Raw genomic sequence first — 15123 nt, forward strand, 5'->3', positions numbered from 1 at the left:
AAACTGTGCAAACTGTGCAACTTTGAACTGCCCCCAGCAGTTGCTTCGAACTTGCAGCGCTCAGGGGCTCCCAAGCCTTTTGGGCCTTTCCAGGCCTCCCGGTGCGGGTTGTGTGTTGGCGGTCGGCCTCCACGTTTCCTGAAGGGGTGTGTCGACGTCATCGGCGCTCGTGTGTGCCGGTGCACTCCTGCCCGATGTTGCTTTCATATTACTGTGGTTCTTGGTGTGGTGCCGCGGTTTTTCCTGCATTGTGCGAGCATCGGTCGTTTCCTGTTGCTTTTGATTGTTCAGTGGCCTGTGATCTCCTTCGTTGCCCCTTCTTTGTCATCTGCGAGGTTGTTGTGCCCGAGCCACATATTCGCCGCCGCGGGAGTTTCTAGGAAGATGGCTTTTCCTTTGTATATTACCTTGAGGCGCGACGGGTACATTAGCGTGTACTTGAGGTTGAGTTCTCGTAGTCTTGCTTTCACCGGGATGAATGAGTTCCTTGCCCTTTGCACTATAGGAGTGTAGTCCGGATACATCCTGTCTCTTGATTTCCCCTCCTTCTCTCGAGAATTGCAGTATTGTCTCTCTGTCGCGGAAATTTAAGACTTTTACGATCATTGGGCGCGGGTGCGAGCCCGGGGGAGGTCTTTTTTGCAGAGATCTGTGGGCTCGTTCTATCGAGAATCCCTGTGTCAGGTTGCCGGCCCCAATTTCCTGTTGTAGCATTGTCTCAATAAATTCTGTTGGGTCCGGGCCCTCCATTCCCTCCGGGACCCCCAGGATTCGAATGTTGTTGCGGCGGGCTCGCCCTTCCGCATCCTCCGACCTCACCTCCAGCCGTGCTACCTTCAGTTCCAGGTCCTGGACCTTAGATTTGAGATCCGTCGTGCTTTCTACATTGTCGTGTAGGGCAGCCTCCGCTGTGGTCACTCTCTCGGTGAGATTGCGGGCATCCTGACTTATCAACTGCATGTCTGATTTTACTTCATCTATTCTAGTTTCAATAGAGGTGCGTAACGCTGCTATGGCCTGCAGTACTTACGCGTTAGTAGGTTCTTCTTCCTGGGTCGGTAGCTCCTCTGCAGTCCTTGCTTCCTGCTGTTGTTTGGGTCTAACCGTCATGTAGGAGTCCATTGTTGCAGTTTTCGCTTTTCCCTTGGGGGGTGACATCTCCTGTCTCTGGGCATTCAGTTCGCTACCTCGTGTCGGTGGTGCTCGCCCGTCCACTGGCTGCGATTTCAACAGCTATCGCTTCAGGATCAAGTGGTCATTGTGTTATTGGCCGCTGAAGTGTGTGGCTTCACCACACTATTGTGCGTGCCCAGAGCAGTGTTATTCCGGATTGGTGGCAGCCGCGATTGCTTTCTGTAGCTGGACAGTCGTGGCTTCAGCCCCTTGCTGCTTCAGCCTTTGCTACTGCGAGCCTGGGGTGCGCTAACCTTTTTGGGCCCAGAGCCCTCTGAAGAGGTTTGATTTTCTCAGTGTCTTGCCCCCTACGGTGCCGCTTTCCTTCCGCTCCCAGGTTGTAGGTATGGTGCCTGTGCCTTCCTACTTCCAGGCCGTCGCAGCGCTAGTGTTGCTTGGCCGTCCGTTGGATGGTGGCCATGTTCTTGGGGTTTAGGGCGTGGGCTGCCAGAGTTTATGCAACATACGGGTTAATCCTCGTGTGGGGCCTACCTTCTGCCCGTACGCTGCTGCGTTGTTGCAGCGCCCCCCCGGGCTCTCCAGATTACACCCGGGCCCCTCCGTTCTGTTGCTCTACTGGCCTCCTCATTTCCTAGCAGGATGCGGCCGTACCCAGGCTCACCGTTCTCTGTTGGGCTGCAGTCCTCTTCGGTCTCCGCCCGTACCTCCTGTGGTCCCTGGAGGTTGATCCGCCTCTTCTGCAGGTCCGTCAGGCCTGTCGTCCCGGCGGGTTTCTCCTTCCAGCCCGCCTCGGGCGTTTGCAGCACCGGCTCTCCCTCCACGCCTCGTCAGCAGGGGTCCCGCTGGGCGTTGTCCGTTCCTCGCGGCCGCTCGCTGCTGAAACCTTCTTCCGCCTCTGGGCTTCGCGCCTGTCGAAACCGTCTCTGGTTCAGCCCGTGTGGCAGGGTGCAGGGTCACAGGATGTGTCCTACGGTGGTCGTTGGTGCTTCTCAGGGAGCCCTTTTTGGGTGAGTTTGAGGGTAGCCGCCCCGCGCTCCCTTCCCCCCGTGGGCTGCCTGCTTCCCGTAACTGCGGTCTACAGCGGAGCCTTGGGCGCCGCCACCTTGCAGGTCGGGGGGGGCTCCACTTTGCTTTCTCCAACCGCCTGTTCTGGTAGTCTGATTTTTCATGAAAACAGCACCGAGTGTTGGAAATCGGTTCCTTTCTGTGGTGCTATTAATTTCATGACCGTTCGTCCAGTATTTTTCGAACCATTCGGTCCGTATCAGGATCCCGGGCAGGAGCGCTGGCAAGTCTCGTCCTTACGTCATGCGTGCCGGCCACGCCCCCTCTTTTCTGTACCCATGAGAGTGTTTCTTCAGACAACCCTTCTGCCATCTATTGTCCACGTGCAATGTTCCCTTAATTACCAGGAAAGGCTCTTTCACATATATTACTCCTTGTGGCCGGGAGTAGCATGTTCGTTCATTCTGCAAAAGTTCAAATGAGACTGTGTGTGCTTGAAAAGTGTTTTTTATACGGCACAGCGCAAGATGTAGGACACATTGGGCCTCTGCAAATGGAATTTCCTGTGGCAGCAACACCTTAGGTGTGCCTTAGGCATGGGGTATTAGTAAGCACACATAACAACTTTCGTTAGCTGTTTGCTTAGCTGTGTTGCTCATGTCAGCATACCATTTGTTCGACTGTTGAGGATTTTGGGGGTCATCAACTGTGTCTAAGCTGAATTTATAATGCTCTTCCCACCCACCCTGTTGTGGCTCCCTCTTCTTCCTTCTAGGCCCACCCCTCTCATTTCCTTGGGCCTGCGTGCCACCCTCCTTCTCCTCCCATTGTGTATATAGGTTATAATAGGTGGTGGCCATCTGTTTGTCCTCGTTACCCTCTTCTCCAGTGGTTTCTTCTTTTGCCATAGCCGTTTTCAGAACCTGGTGTAGTTGTTGGATATGAGTGATCCTGCACCCATGTGAGTTCAGAAGGCGTTCGATCATTCATTGTGTATACACTGAACTCGTACTAGGAGTAATGCCTAGGGTGTTATTGTACTCATTGTCATGATCCCCGTAGGGCCATATCAACCTGGTACCATCCCAAACTAGGTGGCCGGTATTAACTGAAATATACGCGATGACCCAATACAGGAACAGGTCAAACAGTGTGGAAAAGAATAATACTGCACACACAAACAACATGCACTCAAATGAATAGCTAGGATAAACATATCTCCTTCTTCTACTTCTATCTACACTATTAGTTGCAGTCGGGGCCTCATCCATGCCCATTGTAGCTCCTAATAAATGAAATATAAGCATTTGTTAATAATGCATATCACCATTTTATAATTTACATACATACACTTTGCCGTTTAAACTCGGCTCCTTCTATATTCATTGTTCCCTCTTTTTGCTTTCATAGGTGAATTTCAGGGATATCATTAATTCTCTATTCGGCGTCCTTCCGTTTTCCTCTCCCACACCTCAAGTCTGGGGGAGGGGAACCTGGGGAGGCAAGTCCCCATCGATTAATTTTATTGCTAAGGAAGGAAAATTCATTATTATACACATTTTCAACCACTAGATCAGGAAAGAAAAAAATGAAAAGAGAGAAAGAGAGAGAGAAAAATCATTTCATTTTATATTTCATCTTGTCGCACATACCATCGATGCTTGGAGAAACTATATATTGATTTTTATTTTCCTTTTTCCAGGTATATCTCTATATTCTTGTCTCATTCCTGACACCTCTCCTTAGAGTCCCACAGTCCCGATTCTTACATTTGGGTGCTATGCTCGTCCCTATTACCTTTGTGATTCATGCAGTCCATGCTCCCATGGGCCCTTCGAACATCTGTCAAATGCACCCAGTACCTCAAGCCCTGAACCTTGACTGCAGTAGGCGTGCAGTATATTACCTTGTATGGACCGTGGAACCTTGGCCCATTCCATCTTCGCACAAAACTCCTCACATATACCATGTCGCCTGTCATCAACTGGCAGTCTGGGCTATCTGTGGCTGGTGTTACTGTGTCAGTAGTGCTTTCCTGTGTGAATGGGGGTGCTAGTTGTTTGGCTATAGCTCGAGCCGCTCTTGTCAAATTTTTGAGGTACTCATGAAATTCTTCTCCTAGAACTGTTGCACTTTGATGTGCATCTGATTGCCTGCACAGGGGAGAGTGGGCCGTGTGCATCCTCCTTCCTGTCACAATCTCATGGGGTGACAGGTGGTGGTCCTTACTAGGTTGGTTTCTCATCCCAAAAAGCGCCAGGGATAAACAATACACCAGTTCTTCTTGTGGGTGTAGCACAGTTTTGACAATCTACTCTTGAGCAATCCGTTCATTTTTTCTACAACTCCATTCGATTTCGGATGATAAATCGTACAGAGCTTGTGGGTTATCCCTAGCATCGCAGTAATGAGTTTAAACATGTCATTCACAAAGTGTGTTCCGTTGTCGGAAGGTATGACATCACAGATGCCCCAGCGGGGAAACACCTCTCTCACTAAGAATTTGGCAGCGCACCCTGCGTCTTGGTGAGCACAGGAGCCGGCTTCCACCACCGAGAAAAGGGCCACACAACAACAATCAAATATCGAGCCCCATTACAGCGCTCTCCCATATCTGCATAGTCTATATGTAGTTCTCTGAAGGGTCCTTTGGGTTTTGGCAAGGTTCCCCTAAGGGTCCATAATGTCATGCCGGAGCTGTATGTTTGGCAGGTGATAAATTCTATTGTCAGCTTGGTTACCTGTTCCTGTACTCCGGGGGCAAACCCATTTTCCTGTATGTCTGCAATGATGTGCTGCTTTGCATTGTGGGCTGGGAAGTGTAACTGTTTAAATGCAACCTCTAATAATGTTGCTGACATCACTATCTTGCCAGTGTTATTCTGTCTCCATAGCAGATCTGTGGCTGACTGACAGCACCCTCTTTTCACCCACATCTCCTTTTCTTCGCTTGATGCATCTTATTGGAGCTCAATGATTTGAGAGACTGGTAATGAATTAAACCCATCTGGTTGTGCGTCTTCCACTACCTTCTGTAATACGTACTCACCTGTTGAGGGTTTTGGCAAATAGGAGGCACCCTTTGGGGCTGCGTCCGCTGCCGCGTTTCCCAGTGAGATGATGTCATCACCTCGCGTATGGGCCTGACACTTCACAACTGCTACAAGTGCAGGTTCTTTTAATGCATCACTTAATTACCCTAGTAGTGTTGTCTGCTAAACTGGGGACCCATCTGCCCTCCGGAACACTCTTCTCCCCCATCTTGCTAGCCCCCTGTGTACTGTTGTTGCCATATAGGCAGAGTCTGTATAGATTGTTACTATGCATCCCCTCGCTTCCATAAGCACTACCAGTTCCACCGCCTGGGCGTAAAAATGTGGCGGTAATCCTTTTTGCACAATTACTTCAAACTCCCCGTCCTCCACTCTCACCACTGCTGCTCCTACGTGTTTTTCTCCTGTCTCACAATCTATAGAGGCTGACCCATCACAAAGTATATTTCTCCTTCTGACAGTGCGTTCTCATGTGCTTTGGGTGTGTTATCATCATCTCCTGTGAATGTGGCGCAGTCGTGCTGTTGCATGACTTTTCTGTGCAAGCTTCTGTGATAAATGTGGCTGAGTTTACACTTTTACACCGCACAATATGAATGTTTGCACTATAAATAAATAATCAGTTCATATGCTGTGGCCCTTTGAGTAGTTAATGTACTTTTTGATCTTTCAAGGATGTCGAACAGGGAGTGTTCTACGTACAATTTGACAGAACATCCCATCACAATGGTAGAGCTTTTTTCTATCGTGAACGTGGCGGATGCGAGAGCCTGTTTGCATGCAGTGTCCCTGCACTACTGCATCTAGCGTTCCACTGTAGAATGCCAGGGGCTTGTGACCCAAAGATGTCTTTTGTGTCAGTAGAGCCGTCATGAGTGTGCGATTACAATGTGAGAATAAATAAAGCTCCTGCTCATAATTAGGGGTTGCGAGAACTGGGGCAGTGGATATCAGTTCCTTGAGATTGTTAAAGGCAGTGTGCATTTCCTGTGTCCATTGTAAGGTTGTGTTTTCCCACTGCTTCCTTGAGCGCCTGTAAAAGGGGCTTTGTGTATGCTGCATAATCCAATATCCGTGCACGGCAGTAAGTACACATGCCGAGAAACTTTTGCATCTCTTTTACTGTGTTGGGCTCTTTTACCGCTTTTATTGCCGCTGCTCTATCAGGTATGATTCTTTTACCATCTTTATATATTAACTGACCTAGATATAGCACCTCAGTCAAGCAATATTGCAGTTTTTTTTTGTCCACTTTGTACCCTTTCTGTGCAAGGTGTGTTGGCAGAGTGATAGAATCCTTCCTGCACTCCTTTTCATCCCTTCTGCAGACTAACAAATCGTCTACATATTGATTTATGGGACTGGTTGTGTGTATGTTTCCAATGTCTTCATGAAATATTATGTTAAAAAATACTAGGGCTTTCACAGGAACCTTGGGGCAATCTACAGTGCTCATATCTCTTCCCCCCTAGTGTGAATGCCGTCAGGTACCATGACCCTTGATCAAGTGGAATTGAGAAGAAGGTGTTTTTTAGGTCCACTACCGTGAAGTGAGTGGCTTCTGTCGGGATACTACATAAGATTGAAGCAGGATTCGGAACAAGAGGTAACTCTTTTTGAACTACGTCATTGAGGGGGCGTAGATCCTGAATCATCCTCCACGCCCCTCCCTTAGCTTTCTTAATTGGGTAAATGCAAGTGTTACAGGGCGAGTTGGATGGCACTATTATTCCTTGTGCCATTAGTGCATAAATTGCATCTTTTATCCCTTCCTCAGCTTCTCTACACAGGCAATATTGCTTTACTCAAGGTAAAATGTCCCTGTGTTTAAGCTTTATTTTCACTGGTGCAACTTCGTGTAGTAGTCCTACATCATGGGGGTCTGTGGTCCACAACTGCTGTGGCACTTGGGACATGTCTTCCTCAAAGTATGCTGGTGGGGCTTTAATCACTGCTACGAGGAGTAGTGGTACTTCTCTTCTATAGATCATAACATCACAAGGGATAGCGATTTCCATCACCACTTCCCCTTCATCCTCTGTGTCATAAAAGAGTTCCTCATCTGTCAGCTCCTGCAGGGCCGTATCGGCATTGATGTACAGCACTGTTCTTCACTGGCATCCCTGCATATCCATTGCTATTACTGTTATTCTTTGAGGTGACACTTGCAATGCACGTATGTCTACGGATATTATAGATCCTGGCACTATTTCTGGGTCTGTGATTGGACGAAAAATGAATTCTGAAGGTACCCTCCATTTTTCATTTTTCAACTCTGGCACTACTCTCGCGAGAATTCTCAGCCCCTGCACAAACATGTCTGGGTTCACGGGTATGCCATGTGTTTGAGGAAAATTTGCTTGTGTATGTATCACTAACATGGCGCGGACTGCACATCTGCCTGGTGTAGAGCATACAATCCCTCTGTCAGTGAAGGAGATAGTCATGTTGAGTTTGCTGAGAAGATCCCTCCTCAGTAAGTTGATGGGTGACTCTTCGTAGTACAGCAGGGGTGCACGTACAGTCTTTCCCCCCACTGTTACGTCTAAGTCTTCAGTGTATGGAACCTCAACCACTGCCCCAGAGAACCCCTGCGTTTCCAAGGTCAGATTCGAAAGCGGGAACCTGCCTTCCTTGAGGCATGATTTTTCCGCTCCCGAATCCACCATAAAAATAAATTGTTTGTTTCCTATCGCCGCCCCCACCAGTGGTTCTTCTGCTGCGTTACGGGTCGTCGACAGTACTGGACACGCAAGTACTTTCTGTGGGCTGTCCTATGCTGAATGCCACGGGGGTTCGTCTACATCAAAAACATTTCCTGTTACCATTACTGTCCCTCTACACGGCGCAGTTGGTGCACCATTTGCTGTTGTAGCATAAGCGTTATTGCGCATGGGGGTAATATTGTCATGGCACTGGGGGTGTGGAGACGGATTTTGTGTGTGCATTGGGCGCTCACTCATGTGTCTTGGATCGGGCTGGCTGTCTCTTCTATTTCTGTCCATCTTTAGCCCGTAGGGGCTTCCTGGGTGGGGGTGTCCGATCTGGTGTTTGTTTGGGTAGGGGTTACTGGGCCACTTCCTACATTCTCTCATAAAATGTTCCCACCTCCCACAACTCCAACACTGTCCTTGCATTCCCCCTCGGGGCCCTCCATACCCTGCGCCTCCTCTTGATCCCCTGAACCCACCTCTATTGCCCCTCCCGGTGGCCACTGTGGTCCCTCATATTGATTTTCCCCAAACCTTTGATCCTGGTCTTTACCTGTCCGATTTGCCACCATTTGCATTGGCATTCCCGTCTGGTCGTCTTCCTCCTCTCACTCCCTTCCTGCCGTGCTGGTTGCCGCTACTGCACTGACCTTCAATAGTTTACTTTGCACTAATTTAGCTTCGTCTGCCAACCGCTGCTGGGCTATCTACTTCTCCTTCTCTTTGATCTTCTCACAGTGGTGTACTATCATGCTTTGAATTTCAGGCCACCCCTTGGCTTCTATCCCAGCTATTTTATCAAGGGCCTTCTGCACTTCCTTTGGGAGCCCCCTCTTTATAATAAAGTAAAACAGGGACGTTGATTGGTCCCAGGCTGTACCCGTTTCTGCCCTCCACATGTCTTGTACCCGGAGAATGAAGGACATCGCATCTTCTTCATCATTCATTGTGCATTGCATCACTGACTGTAAATCTGGAGTGTCTGGGAACATTTCTTTCAATGCATCCCACACATGTGCTTGCACTGTGTTGAATGAGGCCCCATTGTGGCGGTCACAGTCTAATGTTATTCCGGGGAACCCCGCCTTTGCCCAGACCCTGTTGGCTTGGTCCCCCACTGCGGGTACCAGCAGGCTTTTAACGTCCACCACCGCCAAGGGCACTCCGGCCGTGTGTTTCTCAAATGCATATACCCACTTGCTGGCACCTCCTGACCGTGGGGGTAGCTGTTTGAGTAAGTTGGCCTTGTCCATTTGAGCCCATGGTATGTAATTTGACCTTCCTGCCCCTCTGTGTATTAGTGGCAGCTGTAACCCCTTTCCTCCCTTTGTAGTGCTTACCTTTTCCCCTTTCTTTCCAATCACGGCCATGCGCCCAGTTCTGTTCCTTAACCTTCCCCTCCATTCTTCCATGGGAGACAGCCCCCGTCCCAAAGAAGCCCCACCGGTGGCAATCCCCAACCGCCTTCCTTCTTCCTCTTGCTTTTCTAAGTCACTCCAATGTTCCTCCTCTCTATCTGATGCCACACCTCCCTCTTCTAGCTCACTTTCACTGTCAGCTGTGTTTATTTCTGTGATTCGTGTGGGGGTGCCATTTATTCGAAATATCTCTCCCTTCTTCCATCCATCTTCCCCTGCCCCTACACTTGGCTGGGGCGTCTCGTCACATTCTGCTCGGGGGGTGAGTGACCCCCCCTTGTTCTCCCATAGCTCTTAGGCGGGATAACTCAGTTCGAGCCATTGTTAACCGTGAGTCTAGATCCTGTGTGAGCTTTTCAATATCATCTGTGGGGGTACTCACCTGTCTAGTTGCCCCTTGGCTCTCATAAGGGGGTGGCGCCATGCTAGATGGTTTCATTGTAGGAGGCGCTGTGGGCTGCACTACATATTCGGGATCACTATATCCTTCTGCAGGTACTGGTTTTGACAATAAGGGGTAGACACGTGTTACCTCTACCATTTCCTCGCTTTGTGTGATCGGCCCTTCACTGCTAGTTGTTGTCAGGGGAGATGCGTTATTCTCACTACCTTTTTCCAGGGGCACTTCCTCAAACAGGTGCCACAAGTCTCATATTTCTCTTCTTTTCTGCAACTGTTTCCCCTTATATTTAATGAACAAACAGGTGGCGACTATGTCTAGTACCGTTTTATCAAAAGACCCCCCCCCCTCTGGCCAAACCTGGGGAAATCCTTCTCCTTTCAGCTCCACGACCCACTGGTCGTGGTACTTATTTATTTTTTCAGCATACCCCGGCAGGGTCTTGCAAATATGAGCGAGAGGCGTCTCTGCCCCCATTGTACGTGGTTCTCAATGTAGTTCAATTGCTAACTCTTACATATACTCGTACACCTTTTATATGATGAACTCTACACGTTCATGCAATCCTTGCGATGAATTGAACTAATCACTTACTTTTTGGCACTTTGAGGCAACATCTCTATTAATACACCACAGGTCATGCAATGTCGAACCTATACATTAATACTTATCTACATAAACAACACCATTTTCCATTAAAGACCAACATTTAACACACTTCACATACATGAAAAATAACATATACTATACTTCTACCGTCCCTAATATCCCTTCTACCCCTACTTAATTACATCCACTCCAAGTTCCTTTCCCCCCTTCACTTGTTCTAGCCCACCCAAAGAGAGAGAAAAAGGAGATAGATAAGACAAAGTTGGAAAAAGCGTTTCTAAAACTACTCCGGGTCTTCCTTCGAGACCCATACTTTATACTCTTTTTCTTTTTTTCCCACACTCATATATACTGTACTAGTCGAGATAGCACTATGCGGAGCCGCCTTCCACCCCCCCAACGGAGATAGGATCCCTCAACCTCTTTACACCTTATTTTCCATCACCGTCCTAATGGCCATATGCGATAGACAAAAAGTAGGTTAGAATATAGAGAAGAAAGAAATGGCTCCTGACCCCTGTACCCTTCTCCCTTATGCTCCACGTTTCTCTACCTTTTCCACCAGAATTATGTCATTTGTCCCAATATTCTCTAATCTGACTCCCACCCACCTTTCAGTACCACCTGCACTTGATACTCACGTGTCCGTCTTGATCCGAGACCCTCTTGACCCGATTGGTCAGTGCGCCACCCCTCGCTCAAAGACCACGCCCGGCTCCAGCGAGTGGTACGTTGGGTTTTGTAAAGGGGGATCTCGCACCCTCTCGCCCTACTGCGTGCGCACGTCTAGATGTATTGGTTGCCGTTGGCGGGTAGCTCTTGAGGGAGCACGCCCTGGGTCAAAGCAGGGGGACGTCTCGTGTCAGAAGGACGGAAAAGAACGCAATCGCGTCGGGGTCACCAATGTAAGTGAGGGACCCCCCAAAAATACAGTTAAACCTCCCAATAATTACACATCCCAAGAGGGAATGAGACCAAGACCAAGTGCTGGAGGTAAAGAAAGCTTTATCTAAAATAGGGCAAGCAGAATCTACTCTGCTCACGCCGAGAGCGCTCTGCAGAAAACATGTTACAGTTTAGTTTTATACACGAAAAACGTCATCAGCTGTGGGAAAGGTCTAGGGGGAACAAAGTCAATCGGGATTGGACACTAAGAGCGGTCACCTATAGGTGCCATAGGGCCAGAGCTGTTCGATTGGTTTGAGGGCACGTGGCACGATGACATTGTGTCCCGGGTCAATCTGTCAGCTGGGCTCATGTTGGTATGCCGTGGTAAGACTCATGTTTCTTGTATCACTGAAGCCATGTAACATTTGCCCTTGTGGCCACACATTCCCATTCATTCGCTACTGTGATTTGTTTGTCCGGTGACCTCAGAGACCTGTATCTGAATCCTTGCAAAAGCATAGTTCAAAGGTATGCTATTTACTACCGATCACAGACCAGGCTTCAGTTACTAGATACCACACTTGATCTGTTTAAACAGTTCAGGATATACCGCTTGGGGGTAGAGCTCATGAGGTCATTATATGGTCTGGGGTGTCCACCTGGTAACATCAAAGAAAATTCTATATCTATGGCTGGAACGACTGGGTCACAAAAAGCACATATCATTATGGGTATACATTTCATTGTGGGGGGCTCAATGATCAAGTGTCCAAACATCATTAACTTTTTGCTGGCCTGTTTTGGCACCCTAATGACATGGGTGAATTGGGCCTTCTTTTGCGGTATGATTCCTTATTGCACAATGAGACTGGGCTCTCTAAAACACAATTCTACATTTAGGCTTTTCACAGGTGGCTTGCTGAGTTATACTTGAGTCATACTAGTTTAAACCACACTATATTTCCCATTTACCGTGACATTCTTATACCAACGAGGAGGAGCAACAGAGTCCATTCAAAAGATAATACGCATACTTGGATCAATATTCATCTTTTGCATGTGAACATAAAAGAGCCGGTTCATGGCTTGAGGCCTGTATGCGCCCCTTTACCAAAGATTATGACTTGCTGGGTGGTGGGGGGACTAGCCGCTATATTATTCTCACACAATGTCATACACATATCTACAAAATGTACAAAGGTATGAGGTAGCTCCATGCTGGGGTGTACGAGGTTATACTACTTATGCATTGTATTGTCACAAGTTATTCCCATAACCATTCTTTGTCCCACATTAATATACATCATACGTTCATCGTTAAGGTTTTAACACACAAATTTGTGTTATACCTACATACTATATTGTTCACTCGGAGGCACGTTGCCCTGCATTAAGTTAGCATGCTCCCGTTTGCAAGAGGCGCATTGGCTCTGTCTATGTTAAAGCATAAATGATCGAAACGAACTCAAGGGTCATTCTTGGCTGTTGACTCTATCCTGGGGGCATCATGTTTTTTATGGCCAGGGTCTATGGGGGTGTTGGGCAGGTTTATAGAGACAAATAGCGTTTGCCCTGGCCCCCGCTCAGGGCTGTATCTTGAGTTGGTGAAGTAAGACGGAAGGCAGAAGATACAGTGTGGATTTTGTTGCATTCTCGTAGACAGTCTTCTCATGGGAACTGGACAACTGAGGAGACAGCAAATGGGGAGGAGGTGGGGGGAGGTACTCGATCGCTGTGCGCGTATGGCTGGGAGAGCTGCATGCTCTTGTTGGAAGCTCACAGTTGTTTTAACATTACAAAATGGAGTTGGTGCTTTATAAAATTGAGTCTTCTCTACCTCTGGTTTTGGTCTGTTATAATGGGCGTCACAAGGAGGGTCACAGTTTCAGGGGTATTCATGCACGAGTGCTCCGGGGCCGGGGCCCTGAACCCAAAGCATCCATGACTGGGCCTACCAAGGAAGTGCAGGAATAGAGGAGGGGGGTGTTCAAAATATCCCCTCCTTCAACTCACCAGCAAGGAAGAAACCAGTTTATCTATGATGCAAATTGGGGATGTTTGGACAAAAACAATGGATGCCTTCCTGGCTTTACACAGCCCCAGTTTACAAGGAGAACGTACTTATAAGCCTTCCCAATCCAATCTGGTTTCCTATATTGCAAAATAAGATTGAACATTTCCCAAATTACTGAAATCTTTTTCTTTTAAGAAAATTTTTAAAGCTTGTGTGAAACTTCCCCACCCCAGGTTATGTCATGCTCCAGACTTTTGCTGTCTCCTACGCCTCTCAGTGTGAGGAATTTGATATGAAGCATTAAGAGAAGCTTGTCGGTGGACTTGCATGGAGCAGTGTCGGAAGTGTGCAAGGTGTCTGACCGGCAGCTGTGTGTGCATGATGTCTGCTCCGATGTCAGCTTTATGGTGCAAAGCAGAAGTCGAGCGCCTGGCTTGAAGCAGTGCAATGTGCAGGTGGTTGGCATGAAAACATTGGGAGAAGAGGGTCAGTTGCCTTATAGTGTTATATTAAGAAACCACCCTTAACCTTGGGAGTTCCTTCCCCTCCACTCCCAATCAAGGAGCCCTACAACACTTTGATTATGTTTCTGTTAGCGGTGGCCCATTGAAGACTCATATAAAGCCACATACATCTCCCCCTGTGCCCACAGTGAGCCAAGATCCATGCAGGGGTATAGAAAGATTATATATTTATTTCAGTTAAAGGCTCAATGAACACTAAGTTTGCTTAATAACACACACCAACTTCTTTGTGGCAGAAACACAGCTTCGAGTACAAAACACACTTTTCAGTAGGATGTTACATTTAAATGCACTTTTTCTGCATTTACTTTTGTCTCACAATCATTGGAACACAGGCTACATAAACTGGTCAGAACTCTTTTCCCATGAATCCCGTTGTATGTTGAATTTCAATAATAATAACACGGCACAATACTAGAACATAATCTTCAAAGCTTCTGGCTGAGAGTTAAAACATATGCACCATTTTCGTTTTATGGAAACTAGTTCACCTTCAAGGCATGATATATGGAGTTCTCTGTGCCCTCAAAATGCTAGCAGTTTAAATTACAGATTTGTAAAAATGCATTTGGCTAATATTACTTAAGATTTAGCTCAGAAATAAACACAGGGTTGTTTTAAAACAAGACATACATCACATGTTTAGTGTTGGATACATGAGGTCTCACTTCTGCAAAGTACTTCTCCCCCCAACGCCAAAACCCAAGCATCAATTACGTGTAGCACCCTTCTGCTCAAAGGCCAGGTCGAGGGAGTGGGAACAGTTTAGAAGTTTCATTTTTCAGATCCCTCACCCTCATTTAAAGCCCTGTGTTGGGGAAGTTGGAAAGTAAATGGGGATGATTATAAATTTAGTTTTTCAGACTCCCCCTTCACTTAAAGGCCAATGTTGGGGAACGTGGACAGTGGTGAATTTTGTTTTGTGGGGCTAAGGGCACCCCTTTGTTAAGTACAATGTTGAAAGAGTGGTGACAATTGGACATCATTTTAAGGTATGGATACTTTTTATTTAGAAGCATGTTTTTGGGACAAGTATCTTTTGGGTTGAAAGGAAAGGTTTGGGGGATGGTGACAATGATCAATTTTATTTTGGTGGCAAGTATATCTTTTGTTTAAAACAGGTTTTCGTAGGGGTTCAGTTGGGGATTTCCATTTTAGGAAAGGACACCCCTTTTCATTTGTGAAATCAAGGGTTAACAGGAAATTCAAAGCACCCCAATCCCTTTAAATGGCTATCTTGTATCTTCCCACTAGGAGACATGGTGAACATTTTGAATTCTTCTAAGCTCCCACCTGCATCAATCCATTTGGGAGCTAATTAAATTAATATACAGTCAAATGTGCTAAGGGTCTACATACTTGTCCCC

Source organism: Ambystoma mexicanum, chromosome 1q (genome assembly GCF_040938575.1).
Source record: "Ambystoma mexicanum isolate Mex_15411 chromosome 1q, UKY_AmexF1_1, whole genome shotgun sequence".
NCBI classification, from domain to species: Eukaryota; Metazoa; Chordata; class Amphibia; order Caudata; family Ambystomatidae; genus Ambystoma; species Ambystoma mexicanum.